The 23,158-nt window shown below is 41.8% G+C and overlaps 1 protein-coding gene and 1 non-coding gene across 3 annotated transcripts in view; both read right to left on the minus strand.

Annotated features, from left to right (window-relative positions):
* Window positions 1-23,158, minus strand: part of PGM5 (phosphoglucomutase 5) — a 209,583-nt gene that overhangs the window by 121,510 nt on the left and 64,915 nt on the right. The window lies entirely within an intron of this gene.
* Window positions 4,580-4,713, minus strand: LOC113935219. The gene has a single exon (XR_003523965.1). It is a non-coding gene; the product is annotated as a U4 spliceosomal RNA (small nuclear RNA).

The raw sequence follows: 23,158 nt of genomic DNA on the forward strand, positions 1-23,158 counted from the left end.
AAATGGCTAACAGACACATGAAAAAATGTTCATCATCATTAGCCATCAGGGAAATTCAGATCAAAACCACAATGAGATACCACCTTACACCAGTTAGAATGGCAAAAATTAACAGGGCAAGAAACAACAAATGTTGGAGAGGTTGTGGAGAAAGGGGAACCCTCTTACACTGTTGGTGGGAATACAAGTTGGTACAGCCACTTTGGAAAACAGTGTGGAGGTGCCGCAGAAAATTAAAAATAGCTACCCTATGACCCAGCAATTGCACTACTGGGTATTTACCTGAAAGACACAGATGTAGTGAAAAGAAGGGCCATATGCACCCCAATGTTCATAGCGCCAATGTCCGCAATAGCCAAACTGTGGAAAGAGCCGAGATGCCCTTCAACAGATGAATGGATAAAGAAGATGTGGTCCATATATACAATGGAGTATTACTCAGCCATCAGAAAGGATGAATATCCAACTTTTACATCAACATGGATGGGACTGGAGGAGATGACGCTAAGTGAAATAAGTCAAGCAGAGAATGTCAATGATCATCTGGTTTCACTTATTTGTGGAACATAAGGAATAGCAGGGAGGACATTAGGAGAAGGAAGGGAAAACTGAAGGGGCAGAAATCGGAGGGAGAGATGAACCGTGAGAGATGATGGACTCTGAGAAACAAACTGAGGGTTTTAGAGGGGAGGGGGGTGGGGGGATGGGTTAGCCCACTGATGTGTATTAAGGAGGGTACATATTGCATGGAGCACTGGGTGTTATAAGAAAACAGTGAATCGTGGATCACTACATCAAAAACTAATGACGTATTCTATGGTGACTAACATAACATAATAAAATAAAATTTTAAAAAAGAGTTCTTTGAAAAGATAAACAAACTGACAAGGCTTTAGCTAGACTCACCAAGAAAGCAAGGGAGGGGACTCAAATCAATAAAATCAGAAATGAAGAAAGAGACATTACAACTGCTACCACAGAAATACAAAGGATCGTAAGAGACTACTGTGAACAACTTTATGCCAGCAAATTGGACAACTTAGAAGAAATGGAAAAACTCCTAGGAACATACAACCTACTGAGACTAAATCAAGGAGATATAAAAAATGTGAACAGACCAACAAGTAAGGAGATTGACTCAGTAATCAAAACCCTCACAACAAAGAAAGCCCAGGATCAGATGATCCCACTGGTGAATTCCACCAAATATTTAAAGAAGAATTAATACCAATCCTTCTCAAACTCTTCCAAAAAAACTAAAGAGAAGGAAACAATTCCAAATTCATTATATGAGGCAAGCAATGTCCTGATGCCAAAGCTGCATAAGGACACTACAAGAAATAAAACCTCAGACCAATACCCCCAATTAATACAGATACAAAAATACTCAACTAAATGTTAGCAACCCAAATTCAACAGCATATTGAAAGGATCATACACCCCTCCTTGATCAAGTGGGATTCATCCCTGGGATGCAAAGAAGTTCAATATATGCAAATCAATCAATATGATCCATCACACTAATAACACAACAAAAAATAAGAAAATAATATGACCATCTCAAAAACGCAGAAAAAGAATTTGGCAAAATTCAACATTCTTTCATGATAAAAACTCTTAACAAATTGGGTATAGAAGAAATATAGCTCAAGATAATAAAGATCATATATGAAAAGCCCACAGCTACCATCACACTCAACAGTGAACAGTTGAAAGCTTCTGCTCTAAGATCGGCAACAAGACAAGGGTGCCTACTCTCAGCACTCCTCTTCAACAGAGTATTGGAAGTCCCAGCCAGAGCAATGAGGCAAGAAAAAGAAATAGAAGGCATCCAAATAAAAAAGGAAGAAGTAAAATTGTCTCTACAGATAACATGATCTTATATATAGGAAACCCTGAAGACTCAAAAAAAAAAACTATTCAAAAAACTATTAGAACTAATCAATGAATTCAGTAAAACTACAAGATTAACATACAAAAATCAGTTGTGTTTCTATACATTAACAAAAATAACGAAAACAATTCCATTTATAACAGCATCAAAAAGAATAAAATTCTTAGAACCAAATTTAACCAAGCAAGTAAAAACTCTAAGTATACTGAAAACTGTTAAACACCGATGAAAAAAATTGGAGAAGATACAAATAAACAGAAAGATACTCCATGATCATGATCTGAAGGAATAATATTGTTAAAATATTCATACAATCCAAAGCCATCTGTTGATTCAATGAAATCTCTGTCAAAATTCCAATAGAATTTTTCAAAGGAATAGAAAACACAATCATAAAACTCTTATAGAACCACAAAATACCCTGAAGAGCCAAATAGTCTTGAGGGGGAAAAAACCCCCACAAAGATAGACACATCATATTTCCTGATTTCAAACTATATTACAAAGCTATAGTAAACAAAACAGTATGGAACTGGCATAAAAATAGACACATACACTAAAGGAACAGAAGAGCCCAGAAATAAACCCATGTTTATACGATCAACTAATATATGGTCAACGAGGGAGTTAAAAATACTCAATGGGGAAAAGACAATCCCTTCAATAAATAGTGTTGGGAAAACTAGATATTTACATGCAAAAAAAATGAAACTGGACACCTATCCTAAAACACAAAAATTCACTTGAAATGGAGGACTCGAAACCATAAAACTCCTAGAAGAAAACACAAGGAAAATGTCCCTTTATATTGGTCTTGGCAATGATTTTTTTGGGGGGGGGGCGATGGCACCAAGAGCACAAGCAACCACAAGCAAAAATAAACAAATGGGAATATAGCAAATTAACCCACGTCTGCACAGCAAAACAACAACAACAAAAAAAAAAAACCCACAATTAAAATGGAAAGGGAACCAAAGGAAAATGCTTGCAAACTATGTATCTGATAATGTGTTAATATCCAAAATACATAAGGAACTCATAAAACTCAATAGGAGAAGAACAAACAGCCCCATTAAAAAATGGGTAAAGGTCCTGAATAGACATTTTTCCGAAGATGATATACAAATGCCAACAGGTACATGAAAAGCTGCTTGATAAACACCACTAATCATCAGGAAAATGCAAATCAAAACTACAATGAGATATTATCTCACATCTGGTATAATTGCTGTTATCAAAAAGACCAGAGATAAAAGGTGTTTGTAAGGATGTGGAGAAAAGGGAACGCTCGTACTCTGTTGGTAGGAATATAAACTGGTACAACTACTATGGAAAACAGCATGGGGTTTCCTCAAAAAATTAAAAATAGAAATACCATGTGATCCAGCAATTCCACTTCCGGGTATTAATCGGAAAGAAATGAAATCACTATCTTGAGATATCTGCACTCCTATGTTCACCACAGCACCATTTACAGTAGCCAAGACCTGGGAACAATATAAGAGTCTAACGACAGATGAATGGATCAAGTAAACACACACACACACAAATATTAGTCAATCATAAAAAAGTAGGAAACCCTGCCAGTTGCAACAAGATGGATGAAATTTGAGGGTGTTATGCTGAATGAAGTAAGTCAGAGAAAGATAAATATTGTATGATCTCACTTATATGTGGACTCTAAAAAAACTGAACTCATAGAAACAGAGATAGATTGGTGATTGCCAGGGGTGGGAGGCGTGAGAGGGAGGGAATGGGGGAAGGTGGTCAAAGGGTACAAACATCCCGGTTATACGTTCTGAGGATGGAATGTACAGCATGGTGACTATGGTTAATGATATTATATTGTATATTTGATTTTTTTATTATGTTATGTTAGTCACCATACATCATTAGTTTTTGATGTAGTGATCCATGATTCATTGTTTGCGTATAACACCCAGTGCTCCATGCAGTACGTGCCCTCCTTAATACCCATCACTGAGCTAGCCCATCCCCCAACCCCCTCCCCTCTAAAACCCTGTTTGTTTTCTGGAGTCCAGAGTCTCTCATGGTTCATCTCCCCCTCTGATTTCCCCCCCCTTCATGTTTCCCTTCCTTCTCCTCATGTCCTCCATGCTGTTCCTGATGTTCCACAAATAAGTGAAACCATATGGTAACTGATTTTCTCTGCTTGACTTATTTCACGTAGCATAATCTCCTCCAGTCCCATCCATGTGGATGCAAAAGTTGGGTCTTCATCCTTTCTGATGGCTGAGTAATATTCCGTTGTATATATGGACCACATCTTCTTTATCCATTCATCTGCTGAAGGGCATCTCGGCTCTTTCCACAGTTGGGCTATTGCGGACATTGTGGCTATGAACATTGGGGTGCATATGGCCCTTCTTTTCACTACATCTGCATCTTTGGGGTAAATACCCAGTAGTGCAATTGCTGGGTCATAGAGTAGCTCTATAGTTGAAAGTTGCCAAGTGAACAGATCTTAAAAGTTCTCACCAAACACACAAAAAGTGGTAAGTATGTGAGGTGACAGATGTGTTAACCTTATTGTGGTCATCACTTCTTAAAATATTTGGATATCAAATCATCACATTTGTACCTGAAGCTTACACAATGTTGCATGTCAATTATATCTCTATAAAACTGGAGGGAAAAAAAAGCCGTGGTGTAAAATTTATTGCTAAAAACTATATATTGAGAAAGTTTAAATTTTTGATGCATACATGCAAATTATGGTTGTTTATTCTAATTTCAATTAGCAATAATCACGCCTCAGATAAACCTCATTGGCTGTGATACTGCCTCTGTGCAAAGATGATTATTCTAAGTTCAAAAGACAACTTAAATTCAAATAAACAATTAAATGAGAAAGTAATCGTCTGATTAAAAAAGAACAATTGCCTAAAAGTTTTCAAACTTTCTGGCTATCTTAATTTCTGATCATAAAAGTAACAAGATATGAGAACCCAAGTACATACACTTCTAGGTATGGGAAAGCAAATCTGAGATTTCCCTTATAATGAGAAAGTTAGGGCAGCTGGGTGGCTCAGTCAGTTAGGCGTCTGACTCTTGACTTTGGTCATGATCTCAGGATCATGAGATCGAGCCCCACATTAGGCTCTGCAATGGCATGGAGCTTACTTGAGATTCTCACTCTCTCCTTCTCCCTCTGCCCTAATTCCCTCTCTCTCTCTAATTAAAAAAAAAAAAAGATAACAACAGAAGTTTTTCAATTGGGTTTTGCCTTTCAAAGAAAGCCCAAAGTTGTTAAGAGAATAAAACTAACAATAACCAACCCAGATACTGTTCCTCCTCCCAGCAACAAAAACATTGAGTGGTAGTCTAGATCACTGGTATTCTTCTTTGTGTAACAGGACTGTGAGGTTCACGTCCGATACCTGGCTCTCGTTCAAAGGATGGGTGTGGAAAACAGGATAAAAAGAAATTGTCTCAAATTGCAACAGTGTAGATTATCTCTAAGATTTTAAACAATGACGGCTATTAAACCCTGGGATAGAGGCCTGAAGAAAAACTGTGGCCTGTTCTTCTCCAGATGTAGGGACAACCAGAATGCATGCTCTTTAATCTAAGACACTGTAACTCATAGGAACCAATGAAAAATTGTACATGGAGGAGACTTTTCACCACCTAGTATGCTATTCATTCCAAAATACATCTGTTTCTTTTAACTTTAAAAAGACTGACAAAGACCATTGTCAGGCAGTGAGTTTTGTCTTTTGTGGGATATAAGAGCAACAGATACTGCTTGAAGGGCGGTATCAACTGGAAGTTTGGATTAACTCTCTGATATGTTTTTTATAAATTTTGTGTTAGTGGGAAGTACAGTTAAGTGTCACTCTACCACTTTAGACTCTGAGTTGATATTCTGGTTGGTTGGTTGATTAGCTGGTTGGTTGGCTGTTTTCAATATGTGCTTGTCTTAACTGCTTAGAAATGATGAAAAAACAAAATTCACACAATGGGCATGAATTTAGTTTAAATAGAGGTCTGTCTCTTATCAGAGGCAGAGAATATTTTCTTGAGATCCTTAAGGTAATAATGGTAAACAATACTTATTGGAAGCTTACTACATGCAAGGAACTGTTCTAAATGCTTTAGAGTATTAACTTCACATAAAAACCTTCTCCAAGGCTGGTACTGTCCTTATAATAGTACAACTACTGAGCAGACACTGAAATACTCCATCCATATACCTTGGACCACTGGAAGAACTGAAACCAAAACAATTTCATCTTCATTTTGCAGATGAGGAAAGCAAAAGATGGAAAGGTTAGATTTGCCCAAGATCACCCAACCCGTATGTAACAGAACAGGCATCTGAACCCAGCACTACACCATGGATGTCACCTCCCCGGTAATGTGGTCATGATTTTATGGGGAGCACTCTCCAAAACACAAATACTCATACACATTCCATACATTTCATTGGGTGTATGTGCCTATGAGATTGCAGAACGTGAAAGACAGAGCTAGCAACTTCCAGAGGAAATGGGGTCTCCTGCAGTTAATTTGAATGCACATTAGGAGCCAACATTTAAAAATGAGAAGCATGGAGCAGAGTTTCCTCTCACAGGCTGCTCTTGGAAATCCTGATTCTGTGCAGAATCACAAACTCCAGATATATATTTCCATGCTCCTGACAGGTTATTAGCTTGCAGTTGAAACAGAAGACATGATCTTGGCTCAGGGGAAATGGGAATTAGCATGCCTGCCTAAAAGCCAGTCAACAGAGGTAAAGTAAAAACTATACACAGGCACTTTCTAAATAGGAGCTGAAATGGAGAAGTTCTAAAGAATTTGCTCAATATAAATTTGGGATAATGAAACCAGCTATGGGTGGCCAAAAATAAATCCAACACTTACCAAAACTCTAGCTATACGTGCACATGTGAATTTACGACCAATAACCCATGCAGCACAACTGAGCTAGATCCATCCCCCGGCTGACATTTAAAACTTGCTGATCACTGACACTGTCTCAAACACAGAAAAACTCCTTAGTCCCCAATATGATCACTGGTTAAGTGGTCATCTTGGGCAGATAATATTTTTATGATTAAATAAGAACAATTAATAAATGTTAACAAATTGGGTTTCATCTCTTGGTAGGTTCAAGTACATTTATTTTTATTCAACTATACAGATAAGTGCACCACAATGCACACAAAAAGATGTATAATTTTTTTAGCCAAATTTGGGGAGCTCTTCAACAAAGCACTGTAAAAGGAAAGCTGTAGCGTTCTAACTCATAGAGCAAACTCCAAGTCATTGCTCAATAAGGCACCATAAGGCAATCCAGGGTCTGAAAAACTTGTCAGAGTTCTCTGAGGGTTTCCACAGAAAACAACGGTATTTAGAATTTTGGATCAGAGCTGCCCTCTTTGACACTCTCTTGACAATCTCTGCCCTCAGACTTCAAGCTTAGCCAACACGACGAGAGGCTTCATAGTAGACCCAAGGTTGGCTTTCTGTCAGCCTTCAATAAATTACATAGACTCCCAAGGAATTGATTGCAAAACAACCCAGAGTTTGAGGCCAAGGAATACTTTTCAGAACTATTTGCTCCATTTCTGCTCCCCTTATCAAAGTTGTGCAGCAAGAGGCAAGGAGGGTACACACAATGTTTAGACATGGATTGATTCATACACGAGTCAAAACCCCCAAACTCTGATCTTCCCTGAATTGGCCTGAGGCCCCCAGCATCCATGGCCACAGCAGGTGGCCTCGTGATGCTCAAGAGGATCAAACAGGGATTTTCTGCTCCAGAGGGGATTTGGAAGCCCTCCCTACCCCTGCTGTGTCAAGGAACTCTGTTTTCACATCCTGGCTCTTACAAAACAATCTGGAGTTCTTTGACACAGGATATGCTTATCCAACAACACAGCAGAGGCCCCTTCTGTCATCCCAGCCTCTGTTACATGATCTTGGTTATAGAATGACAGATATTAGAGTACAGATGATTAAAATATTTGACCAGAGCGAGGGCCCTCCCTGAAATCACATTACATGCGTCAAGCCAACTTCACCCCTTAACTCCAGATTGAAGACCAAAGTCTTCCACTCCCACTGGGGACCCAGCTCTTAGGGCAATGAGACCACCTATGCTGCATCTGCCTCTTTGTCTCCAGTTTCTAGGACCAGTGTCTGGCATTTTTAATAACTCTTTGACGAATGAAGGCTTTGGTAAGTCAGGTGATTATAAGGAGCCTATCTTGTACTAGCCCTCCGTTCAGTTTATTTGCACTAAAAAGACACTCGCTGCGATCTTAGGACAGGACAGGCCACACAAGGGTGCAAAGGTGATTGGGACAGTCCTTCCCCAGAGGACCCTGAAGTCTAGGGGAGGCTTCATAGTCAAGTGTTTTTGATAGAGCGTGAAGATGGAAATATGGCCACCAAATGCAGACTCTGAATCCTGCTGGACGCCTGTAAGAAGGCATTTAAGCACTCTGTGACATTCTAGGAAAGTTACCAAAGGGAGGGGTTTTTGGATGAGGGGGAAAGCTCAAAAACAGGATAGATAAAAAATGTTCATTCATTTTGACTGCATAATCTTTCCTCTGGAACTCATCCCAGGGAAATTCGTCCAAAAAAAAAAAAAAAAGCGCCTAAATGTACAAAGACGTTTTTCAGTGTATTATTATAATAGGGAACAACTGTAAACCATTTAAATGTCCATCAATAGGGGGAAAGCTAGTAAATTATAGCACAACCATAATGTTAGATGGAAAACGTAGAACACAAATCTGAATGAGGTACTGTGATTGGAACCATATATACATGAACAAAGATCAGAAAGGAGCTAAAAATAATTGTATGTATATGTAAGGAATCTGAAGGCTACAAGTTTCTTTCACATATTTTCTTACGGGATACTTACAAAAATCCTGGGAAATAAGTATGATAATATGACAATGAAGGCACATTTTCTTTTTATGCATGAAGAATGAAGATTCGGGAGAATAAGTGACTTGTCCAAGGTCAGAGTAGAAAATGTAAACCCAAGAAACACACCTAATCTCAAATTCCTTCTTTTCATTGTACTACTCTGCTTCTGGAGAATGAAAACAGCTGTGGGCTAGTGCAGATGAAATTTTCCTAGTTTTTAATCCCTAGAATGCTTCTTTAAATATTTTTAAATGCTTTCACTAGTAAATCTTAATTTTAAAAATATAGCTCAAATAGGATAGAAGGGTTTTACACAGCAAACAAAAATAACCTTTGCTGCAAACCAAGTGTTATTTTGTTTGTGTGTGCGTTTACCTAAAACAGAAAATCAAGAAAATGTGAATCCTAGTCTGTTTGCAATGCAAATTCATTTTGATTCCCATTATAGAAAGCCATTTTAGACATCCCTTGTCACTTTTTGTGTCCTTGGTTTACTGACAATGAAAGTTAAAACTTTGTTTTAATTTATTAATCAATAAAAATCGGTAAGGTGTTACCATACTGTTTGACCTTTAAACACAATTACTTCAAGATGGTTTTCTTCCCACATGCCAAGCAGATAAACATTTAACCTGAATGTCCAGCACTGAGATATTCTGGATGAAGGGTATTGCTAAAATATAGGTATCATAACTCCAAAATAGGACCATGCTTAGGACAGTATTTGATCCCACCCCAACATTATCTGAGAGTTCTCTCTTGATTTTTTTCTTTCCACTATACATATTAAGAAATACAATAGCAATGTATATTTGCAAAATGACATGTCTACTTCCACCAACATAGGTAAACAACCGAAAGCCCCCACCACTCCCCATTACCAGCAATAATACTATGAAATCTCCATTACTCTAAACTTCACCTCTCTCCCCCTTTCATGGTGGATTGGACTGTTACCTCATCACGAACCACATGGGACACTTTGGCCATGAGCCTTGCTGGCCATCTTTTGAAAACAATTCTGCTACTTGGGTGTTTCTACCATGTCATCAAGGGGGATGCCTCTTTTGCCTTTCTCTTGTTATCTATTTTCCCACTGCTATAGAAGTTTTGATAATTCCCACTTGTTACTAAACTTGTCCTTTTGCCTGCCAAAGGACAGAAAACAAGGCTGAGGTTACCTACATTAGAAAGAGCACACAGAAAAATCCTCAGGAAAGATCCATTATAATTCTCAAGTTAATTATTTCTTTGGAATAAGAAACTTCCCTTTTTTATTGAACAACAAATGAATAGCTAGGAACTTATATAAAATTTGCCTTGCTAGAAATGTGTTTCATCACATGATTATATTAATTTCAGATAAGGAGGAAGAAAGTCAATTTTGGACATCAGAAGACAGGTCTGAGCAGGGATTGTAACTTGAAATAGTATCAGATTTGGAATGGACCTTTAAAATCAAATAGGTTCAACCTCCCTCCTAATATAAAATCCCTTCTGTAAAATCTACGACAAGGGAGCAGACTGGCTTCTCTGGGTTTCTGAGCTTCCTTTTCAAGGATGCCCATGTAATCCCTTTGCAGAGAAGCATTAACAGTTAAAGATTCTCTTATATTAAATCCAATTTCCTCTCTCTCAAATTTCCACCGGTATGCACCCTCTAATTAAATACAGAATAAACCCATTGCTTTTCTGTTTGATGGCTTAGATTAAGATTTGGTTCCCAAGGAACCCTAGTGTTCTAAGAGATGTTAATAGGTACACCTGGGTTGGGGGTTCTTTGTTCAAACAACTTTGGGAAAGACTGCATTCTATAGCCCTCAATTAGAGAATCACAGGAACCAGTTCAAGACTGTGAAAAGTTTGAAGGGAAAACTATCTTTATTTCATCCCTCTTCAAACTGATTTTGTCTATGGAACCCCTCTGCCTTGTTTCGGAACACCATTACTATTTCTCACGAACAGTGTTCTGAGAAACACTTTGTGGGAAATGCAACGCTGAGTCTTTTCTAGCCTCAACCCTCAGGGCTCGTCAACAGCTCTACATAGGAAAAATTTCCAGACACTTCCCCATCCCTGTTCATCATGAAGTCAGGAGTGCTTGCAGGGTGAGCATGGGAGGACACGAGTGAGAAGAGCTCTGAATGAAGTTAGAAGACAAATGGCCACAGACTGTGTCCGCTTCTGATTTTGTCAAGAGACATGACATCTGCATGGGTTCGAAAGGAAAACTCAGCCTCCCGAAATTCAGCCAAGGCTTCCCCATCTAGGCTCATTCTGCGTCCCTATGGCTGTCCTGGGTCCCTAGCCAGTCCCTGCTCCTCCCACGCATGGAGAGAAGAAGGGGAAGGAGGAAGGATGTATGTGCACCTGCGCACTTCCCACTCAAACTGCGCTGTGGTATTGCAGGCTCTCTCTTACTTTTCAGGGAATGCTCAGGGGTCTTTAAGGACCTCAGCTCCCAGAGAGGAGAGACAGAGAAAAATGGCCTGCCTGAAACTGCTCTCATCTTCCTGACTATGCCCGCTACAAACTGGGACTGTGCTGAGCTCCTCAGGCCTGCCCCTTCCAGCTTTCTCCCTTCAGAAAAGCTCTGCCAGCCTAGGATTTTCACCCTTTTAAATTCAGATTACTGTGTGCTCTTTTGCCTTTGTAGAACGCTTTTATTCTACTACTTATTTTCCTGTGAGTGTGCCAATTTATTTTATTTCCTTTAATTATCTCATCTACATGTTTACCTTTTTCTTTTTCCTTTCCTAAATGGGAAAGAGGGAGCACCAAAGCGTGGAGAGAATCTTGAGGATCAGTAGTGCCACCAAGAGGAAGGAGGTGGGGGGCGGTAGCCTCACTCCATAATCTGCTTCAGTCTCTCCCCAAAACTTAACTAAACATGAACATAAACTGAGTCCCTGCTATGTAAATGCAGTTTCAAGACAATTCTTCTAGACTACCTCCGAAAAGATTATGATGCCTAAAACCCCCCTACGCAAACATTTTGGCGTCAGTTAATGTTATTACGTATCTCATCAAATCATCAAATCATTATTGTATTAAAATCTCATCAAATCATCAAATCATTATCTTATTGTTGGGAATTTTTCCTCTTACTTGCTCTGTCAAAAGTCAGGAGAATTGCAGCAAGTTCCTTCACTACTATAGAGTTTCTTTAAAAAAACTGAATCATTTCTTTATATATTTTGATGCTGTAATGGGATACATAAATATTCATGAGTTATAAGCATCAATTAAAATTATCTCCGTGGCTTTATTTAACATTTTCCTACCTTGATTTTCGCTTTTTTATTTTTGCTCCTAATTTTTATATGTCTTTGCCTGACTTTTTACTTTTAACCATTTAAACTCCATGCTGAGAGCCTTTGCTTTTACTGAGATATTTTAATTCATTTATGCTTATAAATGGACACCAATGGGGGACTTTCTTCTGTAATCTTGCTCTGTACTTTCTCTACTTTATACTTCATTGCTAATTCTGTCTACTGCTCTAGGGTCTCAGTTTTATTGCCTTTATTTTCTTCAGTGATTTAGCACAAAGGCATCCCAGTCTTAATTCTATTTATGATTCATTCATTCAACACATATCCGTTGAGTACTTAGCAGATGCAGATGCTAGACAACCTGCTTTAAACACCAAAAAAAATTATACTCAGAGTGCAATGTTTCATACAAGGCTAAGAACAATTTTGTTTACACACTAGCATTTAAAAGGTTGGTGTTTGCTCATTTAATCAACAGACTTTTGTTGTTCATTTCCATTCTTAAGATAGTGTATACTAAGCTAAAACTCATCACTTGACTCTCACTCATTCTGAACCTCAATACAGAGGTTCTGAAGTCTTTCCACAGATGTAACTGAAATGTTAAGATCTGAGGGACAAAAAGGCAAATGTGGAACTCTGACATCTCCAATCCTTTGACTAACTTCCTAAGATCCAAAGAATTCTTAACATGCGATTACAACTGCCTTTTGGAACTGGAAAACCCTTTATTTACCTAATACAATGCAGTCATTTAAAATCACCCTTGACCTTCCATGATGGAGAATTTAGAAAATAATACCCTACCCTTAATTTTATCAAGGCAAACAATGACTCAAATAAGATAACACACATAGGAGAACTCAGAATTAATCATATGTAAATTTAATATTAATGAGCCCAGATTTAGATTCCAGCTTCTCTCCATATGCTTTCTGTAAAAGCAAGCTTGAGTTTCTTTCATTCATGTTTACTGCATGATGATAATAATCTTATCCCATTTTATATGCCAGGACCTGGCAAACTCAGACACTATAAAACATCTGGTTGGTTACTCTAAGTTTTAAAAAAGGGTTTTAGGGAGAAAAAACTTTTGTTAAGCAAACTTTAAAAAAATTTACTCCAGAATATTAGACCCCAAACTTAGCTAAACTGCTTATTTTTTTTAAAAAGCTTTATTTATTTATCTGAGAGAGAGAGAGAGAGAGAAACCGCGCGTGCATGAACAAGGGGAGGAGCAGAGGGAGAGGGAGAGAAGCAGGCCCCCTATTGCACACGGAGCTCAACACCAGGCTCGATCTCACAAATCTGAGATCATGACCTGAGCCAAAATTCAGAGTCAGACGCTTAACCAACTGAGCTACCCAGGCGCCCCTCGAACTGTTTATTTTTTTTGTAAAACTTTTATTTTTTTTAAGATTTTTTTTTTTTATCCATTTGACAGAAAGACAGTGAGAGAGACCACACAAGCAGGGGGAGTGGGAGAGGGAAAAGCAGGCTTCCCACTGAGCAGGGAGCCCGATGCGGGGCTCGATCCCAGGACCCTGGGATCATGACCTGAGCCGAAGGCAGACGCTTAACGACTGAGCCACCCAGGCGCCCCTGAACTGCTTATTTTAAAAGTGCTCAAGCAGATTCAGGGTACATTCAAAATATAGTTAACTCTGTTTTAAAATAAAGTAACCAAATTTATAGACCTATAAATTTGCTCAACATTCGTATAAATTCTCTATCATCTTTCTTCTCTACAAATTGCTGGTAGCCATGTCTTCATCTAATATCTATGTATGAAGTAAACATCTTGTATCAGCCAGAGTCCCGTGGAAAAAAGCAGGATCCAGGGCGCCTGAGTGGCTCAGCTGGTTAAGCAATTGCCTTCGGCTCAGGTCATGATCCTGGAGTCCGGGGATCGAGTCCCACATCGGGCTCCCTGCTCAGCAGGGAGTCTGCTTCTCCCTCTGACCCTCTTCCCTCTCGTGCTCTCTATCTCTCATTCACTCTCTCTCTCAAATAAATAAATAAAATCTTAAAAAAAAAAAAAAAGCAGGATCCACTCCAGGTATTTCAAACAGAAGGAGCTTAATATAGAGAATCAGTTCCCCAGGAGACGGAAGAGTAAGCAGCCAAACAGGGGAGGTGAGACCACCCAGAGAACTGAAGCATCAGGAAATGGCCAGAACCTCCAGGGCTTCAGGGACAAGAGAAGCTCAGATGCTGGTGCCATCGGACTGGAACGAGCTCCACACCTCTGGGGTAAGAAAGGGAGCCGGCAGTAGACAGGGACCTGAGGGGCGATGCTCTCTGAGACACAGGGCAGAGCAAGGGTAGGAGGGCAGAGGGGATCTAAATGCAAAAGAAAATGAACATAACCCACCTAACATCATGTTTGTCACACTATGCACCCCAACACGGACACTGGCACGCCCACCTGAGCATGCGCACGCACCACATTTGTCACACTATGCACCCCAACACGGACACTGGCACGCCCACCTGAGCATGCGCACGCACACACATCGCCTCACGTTCATCTACCTTTCCGTAGCCTTGTCTTCCAGAGAAGAAGCTACCGATGGCCAAAGCGTGGATCCCAAGTTCATATTACTTCTTTCAGAACTTTTAGGATCATCATAACACCTTACACTTTTATAACACTGTACTGTTTCACAAAACATTCAAAACCATCCGTGCATTTTTATTTTCGTGTTCACAACCACCACACGAGGGAATCCATGTGGTACAGTTCTCGTTTTCCAGATGAGGCAGTGCAGAAAGATTAAGGCACCCAATGAATGCATCACAGAGTCAGGTCCAAAGTCTGGGACTCTTCAGGCACCAAGACCAGACTCTCTATGTCCCGCCTACTGGTGAATGCCTGAAGGTCACAGGTGTGCAAGGTACTCTCTCTGGGCTTTAAGTCGCTACATCCAGCCAGAGGTGAATAAACAAGGCAATACTAAATTAATCACAGGCAATAGTCAGGCTCTGGATCAACTTTATGGCTTCACGTTACCCATTTAAAAAAAATTCATCCCAGCAATAATGTGTATAGTGCGCGACAACTTACAAAGTGCCTCCCTTTCCCTCCATTTGATCTAAATAATATTCCTGAAATACATCATAATAACTACCATGTAACCAACTTGCCCGCATTGTGAGTGACTCAGCTCAAGGGCAGTGGGGCCCCCCTTTTTATTCCTCAGAGATAATATGAAACTCGTGGCCTGCTGCAGGAGTTCAAAGGGGTCCGTTTCCCTCCTTTGTGCCCAAGATCACAAGTGGAGGACTCTTCTTCCAAGGTGACCTATTTCTATTTGCCCAACCACAAAAGCCCAGACAACAGAGTAGCTCTGGCTTTGCATTTGGAACAGCACACACTTCTGAAGTTTGCTGCTGAGAGCCACACAGTTCCCAAGTGCTTGGCGTCCCTGCGTCAGGGCTGGGCTGTGCCTGCCCCCAGCACCTCGGGGACAGCCAGTTCCTATTAAATAGCTGGGATTCCTCCCGGGGCGCATTTGCATAAAGAGCTTGGTGGTAACTTGATTTGGCCTGCTAGCACTGACAGCTCTGAACTCTGGGGTCAAGACACTTTCCACGCATTTGGCAACTGTCTTTGAGTGGGACTGCAGCTCAAAGGTGGCCACGCCATTCAGGATGGAGCATCGGGGCCCAACTGCCACCATCTTCCAGCAGAGCTAGTGCTCAGCAGAATGAACAGGATTTCTCAACAATGACAGGTGCTCCCAGAATTCTCACACGAGGGGAAAGGGCCATCTCCAAAGAGACATAAAGCCTGCCCTAGAAGTGACACTGAAAATTCTCTCCTTTCTACTACAAAAATGTTCTGTCTTGGCTCTGAGGGTACGCATGCGGGTGACGACATTTCTGGACTGGGAACACTTAAATGGTAATTTAGAGAAGTGACAGAGACCAGTTCCCATGAAATGCTTCTAAGCAAAGCTAAGTGTGCGAGAGGATGATGTGCAGAAGAGCTAGGGGGATGCTCCCCAGCCCTAGGCTCACCCCCTCAAGTACAGCCTCTTCCGCCTCAGCTTCAAACCGCCCAGGTCTCCTCAGGAGCATCTGTACTCACCACCAGCTCTTCCTGACCAGGATCCCCTTCTCCTTCTAGACACCTGGCTGGTGGTGGAAAGGGAGAAAAAGGAGCAAAACCAGGTCTTGGAGCTAATCATTAAGCAAGCCTATTTGTGTTCAGCTGTTTAGCCTATACGATGTCCAGTGATGGGTACTCCATATTTTTACTGAAAATTACCAACAGCCGCAGAGCTTTAAAACTTAAAAAAAAAACCTACAAAACGCAAAACAAAACTCAAAACATATTACCTACCTTCTGTTCATCTTCTTCTCTCTCAGACAACTAAACGCACACACCACAGTATCTATATCTCCCTCTTAATTCAAAAATAATAAGCTATGGAATTGAGATCGATTATGTTATATTAAATCAAATTGATTTCATAAGACTTTTTAAATTTGACTTTTCTGTCAAAATCCCGAAGCATAAGTTTATTTCTACACATACACTGGGGGTGGAGGCACCTGGTAAAGTATTAAAAGCAGAGGTTACAACCACCGAGAAACAGGCCACCTGATCCTTACCATGGTATTCTCTTTTTTCAGTCAACCCTAAAGCTCCCAGAAGCCTGGTTCCTCAACACAGTATTGGTTTCCCCTCTGAACTTTGTCTTCCACCACCTCCTTCCTCTCTTCCATGCTGACACCCCAGCGCAGAGGCTCTGGGGCCAGAGGAAGGGTGCAGGGGGGTGCCAGTGGGAGGGTATTGGGGGGACAGGGGAGGACCTGCCCCTCCCACCACAGCCCCAGGCTCAAACCTACTCCTGGGGTTCAGTCGGGATGCGTGAGGTGCCACAGAAGGTGCCGCCCCTCACAGAGCAGGTGACCTACGAGCAGTGAGTCATCGGAGGCAAGGTGAGAACAGAGAAGCTTGCAGCCATGACCAGGGGGCCGAGTTTTCTTCTTTGCTGAATACAAAGCATCCTTTCTCCAATCTTCCTTTCGGTCTAGGACAAGCTATCAGTGACAGGGTCTAATTTCCAAAGAGCTCCTCTCTCAGACTCTCACACCCTCAATGCTGCAGGATGTGAACTAGAAGTTCTGCAAGCTAAAAATACCAGCACTTGTCGGTGAAGCTGAGCACAGAGGCAGAGGCGGGTACAGAGCGCAGAATGCCGTTGCCTGAGCCCAAGCAGAGTGGGGGGCGACAGAGACCTCCCCCGCCACCCCAGGGCAAATCCTCAGGGGACTCCTTCCTCTGGGTTCACAGAGATAAATAAAAAAGCATTCCAGTTCTTTTGCCCAGTGAAATGGGGCACTTGGGCTGGGCAGGCAGGTCCGACCTCTGTAGTTCAAACAAGCTTCAGGTGCCTTTGGTCAAACCCAGCAGACAAAACATGGGATCCTACAAGCAGGGGTGTGTAAGAAAACTGTAACAGAGGGATGTGAGGGAGAGAAGGACAAAGTGGACAGAAAGGCCCTCAGGGACCCCAAGAACAGCTCTGGCTCTTGTCAGGACAGAAACAGAGCAAAAAGGAGAGATCGAAGGCAGGAGAATTAAGTTGCCTGCTCCCTGATCGTATCAGACGTGTGCGCCAGGCAGGGAACAGTTCCAGCTAGGGGTTTCCATGACACAGACATGAAATTAAAATAACCCAAGAAGCCAGCTACAGGCAAGAGACATGGTCCAACTGAGGTAGAGCTAGGAGGCTTTTCTTGGCTTCCTCCAAGGTCTGGTGCCTGCCACCAAGTCAAGGAAGACGTGGGCAGCCCCCCAGGAGAAAAGTCTTTCCTGATAGCCAGGAAAAGGAATAAGGCCTCAAGTGAAGAGGGTGAGGTAAATAGGTTTTGAAGGTAGGTGCTGACCCAGAATTGAGCAGCATTTATAGGCTTTCTGGCCTCTTCCTGCCTGGTTAGGTATAACGGGTACTCTTTTGCAGCATTAATTTCTCTTCCTAATGTAACTTTGTGGTCAAAGATATTGATCATCTAGTTTGGATATTGTCATGAATGATGGAAATGAGAGGATCAGTGTGCCATGAAATGGATCACCCAGGGTACTTAATCCAACATTTTCACAAGTGGAGACCCAGCATGAATATTTCACCCCCCACCTCCCACCCCCCACACCCCAGGGCTCCCTTGTTCTCGGACTCTCATTATTGCTTTCCTAAGGTCCCTTGGGTTTGGCAGGGGTCTGGGGGAGAAAGAAGAGTTCCCTGGGGACTTGTGCTTCTCAGCACAATTCATCTGAAAGCTTGTGATTCCTCTGAAGGCTAAAAGCACTACCCACTTTCAATCAAGGGACCTCCAAACAGAATTCTGTCACTACTTCTCACATTATTTGGGCCAGGAAAAGCATATTTCATAGGACTTTCTCCTAACCCTAATTTAATAAAATTGTACCTCCTTCATCCAGCTTTGCTGCCTACAGTATAAGGACACCCAGCAGACCTGTATCCATCAAGGGGGTGGTTGTCTTATCAGAATGAAGAACTTTGCAAGAGAATGGTGTCCTCATTGGATCTGAGCTTGCCTGGACTTCACACCTCGCACTGGTATTTGATCCTGGCTTTCCAGCCAACCTGCTAAACCCCACGAGGACAGAAGAAATCTGTCAACATTCAGAGCTGAGGAGGAAATGGCATTTTTGAGATAAAATTCCCTTCATGGCAGATGTTTACTTAGCCTTATCAAGTGTCTTGCCCCAACAGGGTGGCATGGCAGATTTCATAAAATAACGAAATCACACACAATCATGAAAGCTTTTAGAAACACCTCCTTTCAGATTTCCTGCTTAGAGGACCCCAAGATAATGCCCTAAAGCTGGACACATTTTTGGACACACATGTAAAGATTCTCTGCGTGCCTTAATTTTCTTATTACCAAATAATTGGATCTGCATGTTAAGGGGAAATCGTTGGGGCCTTCAAATGTATCCACACCAAATGAGAAGAAAGAGAATGTACCTGATGTCTTAGTTTGGGTTCCCCAGAAGCAGACTTGAATCCTGAAACAAGGAGTCAAGTGCACATAGTTGGGTCTGTGGGGAGACGTGGGGAGATGAAGGAGCCCAGGTAGGGGAGAAGGGAGGTAGGACAAGGAAGGGGAGAAAGCCACGAAAGGCCTAGTTCTCAAGCCAGTTACCACTGTAGGTGACTGAAACTTCATCCTCCATGGATACTGGGAGCCTGTGAAAACACATGCCTCAGGATCTTACGGAGGGGCAAGAGAGCTGGGGTATTTACACACCATTTCTCATCAGGCACTCATGTAGGAGTCCCAGTAGAGTTATCCCTAACTCCTTGGGACTCAAAGCATTTCACCTGATATTTAATTTTCTCTTCTTATTTCAGTTTTTTGCGTGTGTGATGGCAGGGCATCACTGGCTAACCAGTAATCAGATAGGCAGAGTATTTGTGGAAGGAATTCTCAGATCCTGCATCTCCCCATAAGCATGGACAATTTATTTCAGATCTGATAGCAGCTCCAATCACTTTGGATGTAGACAACATTCAATGCACACCAGCCCACATCTGCACTGGCCACTACTATGATCTGAATGTTTGTGTCTACTTCAAGTTCATATGCTGAAACCTCAATGCCCAAAGTGATGGTATTAGGAAGTGGGGCCTTTGGGAGACGCAACAGTCATGAGGGTGGAGCCTTCATGAATGGAATGAGTGCTCTCATAAAAGAGACCCCAGTGAGCTCCTTGGCCCCTTTCACCATGCGAGGACACAGTGAGAAGTCCACACTCTGGGAAAGGGCCCTCACCTGACCATGCCAGCACCCTGATCTCAGACTTCCAAACCTCCAGTACTGTGAGAAATAAATTTCTGTTGTTCATAAGCCACCCAGTGTGTGGTATTTTGTTATAGCAGCCTGAATGGACTAAGGCAGCCAGTCATTTTAAAATCTTAGCAACAATACTGACTTCTTCTGCAATAGTTTCTAGGTCCCAGAAAACACAATTTCTATTCTGAAAGAGGATAGGATTAATTCAATTAAGTTTAATCCAACAAAAATGCATCTATGTATTTATGTATTCTCTGCCTAAAATACTACTTAAAGTACAATAAAGAGAAAGTTGAAAAAAGCATATTCCCTGCCTTAACAAATTTATAATCATGAGTTGAGGCAGAAATATACAGAAATACTATGAAACAAGGCAGGTTAAAATTACTTAAAAGCATAAATAGAATGCTCTACACCACCAAGGAGGGAGCAATAAATTCCAACTGGGTGGAAATGAAGAAAATTTTCTGGAGAAATGAATGTGAGTCGTGTATAAGTCAAGTCAGCTCCTGAGCCGAACAGTGACCTCTCTGCCTGTGGTCAAGGCCATGGCTTCAGCGGCCCACGTTCCTATGGCCCAGAGGATTCCTCCAGGTTGTAGGCCATGCTCTGAATGCCCCCAACGGTGGTCAAGTGAGCCCAGTTCCAATCTTAAAGCTCTTACCTGAATTCCCCTGAAGGCCTTTACCCAGTTGGATAACCACTTGCCAGCCTTTGGATTTGGGGTCTCACTTAGCACTACCTCTTGGAACAAGCACCTCAGTTCCTCTCCCTGAGGGCTGTCAGCACATACCACATTTCCCAGAGCTCAGCCTGGGTCACTAGGTCTGAAGACCTTTGATTTGGCCCATGGTTTTCCATCCACGGCCCAGGTTTTGCATGTGAAGAGTAACTGGATACTAGACAGTGCTAGGTCTTGAATGACCACCAAATAAAAGCAAATACATGGACAGGAACCCAGACAGACTTCACAGGGAACATAAGAAGGTCCAGAGAACTGTGTCTCCATTACAGGATGAGGTCCCAGCACATAAGATGGTGGCCTTTCCTTATCCAGGCCTTTGGCTACGTTTCCAGCATCATTCCTTACCACTGGTTTATTTCTGTATACCTCCCTAAGTCCTGCAACGGACGCTCCAGAAACCACGCTTATCAGTCTCCTCATGTGTCTTAATCATTTATGCCTCACACCCTTTTACTGATTGTTGTCCACTGTCTGGCATGTCCTTCCAATTCTCCTTCCTGTCCACCAGACAAACTCCTGATCTCCAAATCTTCTATTCAGCCTTAAAATACTCTCCAGACACTTCCTCTCCACTGAAGTCTTCTCTCCCCAGTATCCTCCAATGTTAAGCAAAACGATTCCTCACTTCTCTGTGTCATCAATGTGCCTTGTACCTATTATTTCCATAATTTTTAGTTTAGTCATCTGTACCTCCTCTCAGGCTCTGAGATTCTTTAAGGCAGAGAATGTGTCTTATTTCCTTGCGGACCTCCCCTCCATGCTGCACATAGTACCCGGCACAGAGCAGTGCAGACACCAGCCTAACCAGGGAAGATACTGGAAAGAGAAAAGAAATGAGTCTGTCCACATGGGATGGGGCCAACATCTGGAATACACATACATTTGGGTCACTAGGTAGAAAATAGGCGAGAGAGAGGAGAAAGTAACCAGTCAGAGATCTTTTCATTGACCTTCATTTGGGCCTGCTGCCAGAATCAACAAAAAAGGACTTGGAAGCTTCTGGATTTATCTCAACTGGTGGTGTGAGTGGGCTCCAGTGATATAATACATGGCCTTTTCAATATTTTTTGGCTGAGCAATACCAGAAGGGGTATAAAAGGACCTTGGGGTGCCTGGGTGGCTCAGTTGGTTAAGCGACTGCCTTCGGCTCGGGTCATGATCCTGGAGTCCCGGGATCGAGTCCCGCATTGGGCTCCCTGATCAGCAGGGAGTCTGCTTCTTCCTTTGACCCTCCTCCCTCTCATGCTCTCTGGCTCTCGTTCTCTCTCTCGCAAATAAATAAAATCTTTAAAAATAAATAAATAAAAGGACCTTGATTTTATCTGAATGTGACTGTGGTTTTGTTGTTGTTGCTGAGAATATCCACACCTATGTCCCTTTATCAGTCGTTCACGATGCCTAGGACTTTACTGGCAGTAGAATTTAAAAAATGATCATGGAGAAAACGTGGGCTCAGTACTATGAATCTACACTTCACATTTTATTAGCAGCATAATCATTTTTTGAATGGTTAGTATCAGAGATGCACTGATATAGTAAGTATACTTTGAATTCCTTGAATTCTCCAGAGGCAAATTTTAAGTGTCAGACACCAACTTTACTCTTTCAAATAATGAAAAATGAGGAGCCCCCGGGTGGCTTAGTCAGTTAAGCATCTGACTCTTGATTGTGGCTCAGGTCATGATCTCAGGGTCGTGGACTGAGCCCCATGTCAGGCTCTGTGCTCAGCTTTTCTGCTTGTCTGCTTGCGATTTCCCTCCCTCTCTCTCTGCCCCTCCGCACACCTGCACATGCACACTCTCTCTCTTTCTCAGACAGATAAAATAAATCTTAAAAGAAAAGAAAAATGAGGCAGGTTTCCCTACAAACCAATTCTATAACGCTAATGTAACAGCATCTTTAATTAATTCTAGGTAGTGATTCTGAAGGTGGGGAGAGGAGGAAGATAGGCCTTAGAGGGTAGGTGATGGCCTCTAAGGTTTTGTGAGCGTGAGTGGGTGAGAGTCTGCATCTTTGCACACTTGTTTCCCAGGTATTTTGATACCCTCAGGGAGGATCATCCTCCACAGGAAGCCATTCTCACTCATGGGAGTGGAAGTGGTGGCAGCGTTAAGGTTGATAAATGACCACTCACAATTGAAATCCAGAATGGAAATGTGCCAAGAGAGAGAAAACATGAAGGAAAAGAGATAGAGAGAAATGAAGAGAGAGCCAGGTTTGGAAGGAAAATAATTCCTTCTAAAAAGAGAAATGGCCCCAGGATACTCTCAAATAATGCTGCCTGTTATGTCCATGTTTTGACAAATGGGACCATATTGTCCTGCCTGTCCAAACAGCCCTGATCTCAGGCCCAGCTCTGGCTGGAGAAATGGAGCCCACACAGTAACAACAGGCTTCCTACCACATTGATCGTGTTGATGTTGGAGCAGATTAAAGCAGATGTTTCCTGTCAAATCTCTCCCCAAAGAACATATCAGCATCCTCAATCTCTTCAAGCCA

The sequence above is a fragment of the Zalophus californianus genome, chromosome 13, assembly GCF_009762305.2.
Source record: "Zalophus californianus isolate mZalCal1 chromosome 13, mZalCal1.pri.v2, whole genome shotgun sequence".
Taxonomy (NCBI): Eukaryota; Metazoa; Chordata; class Mammalia; order Carnivora; family Otariidae; genus Zalophus; species Zalophus californianus.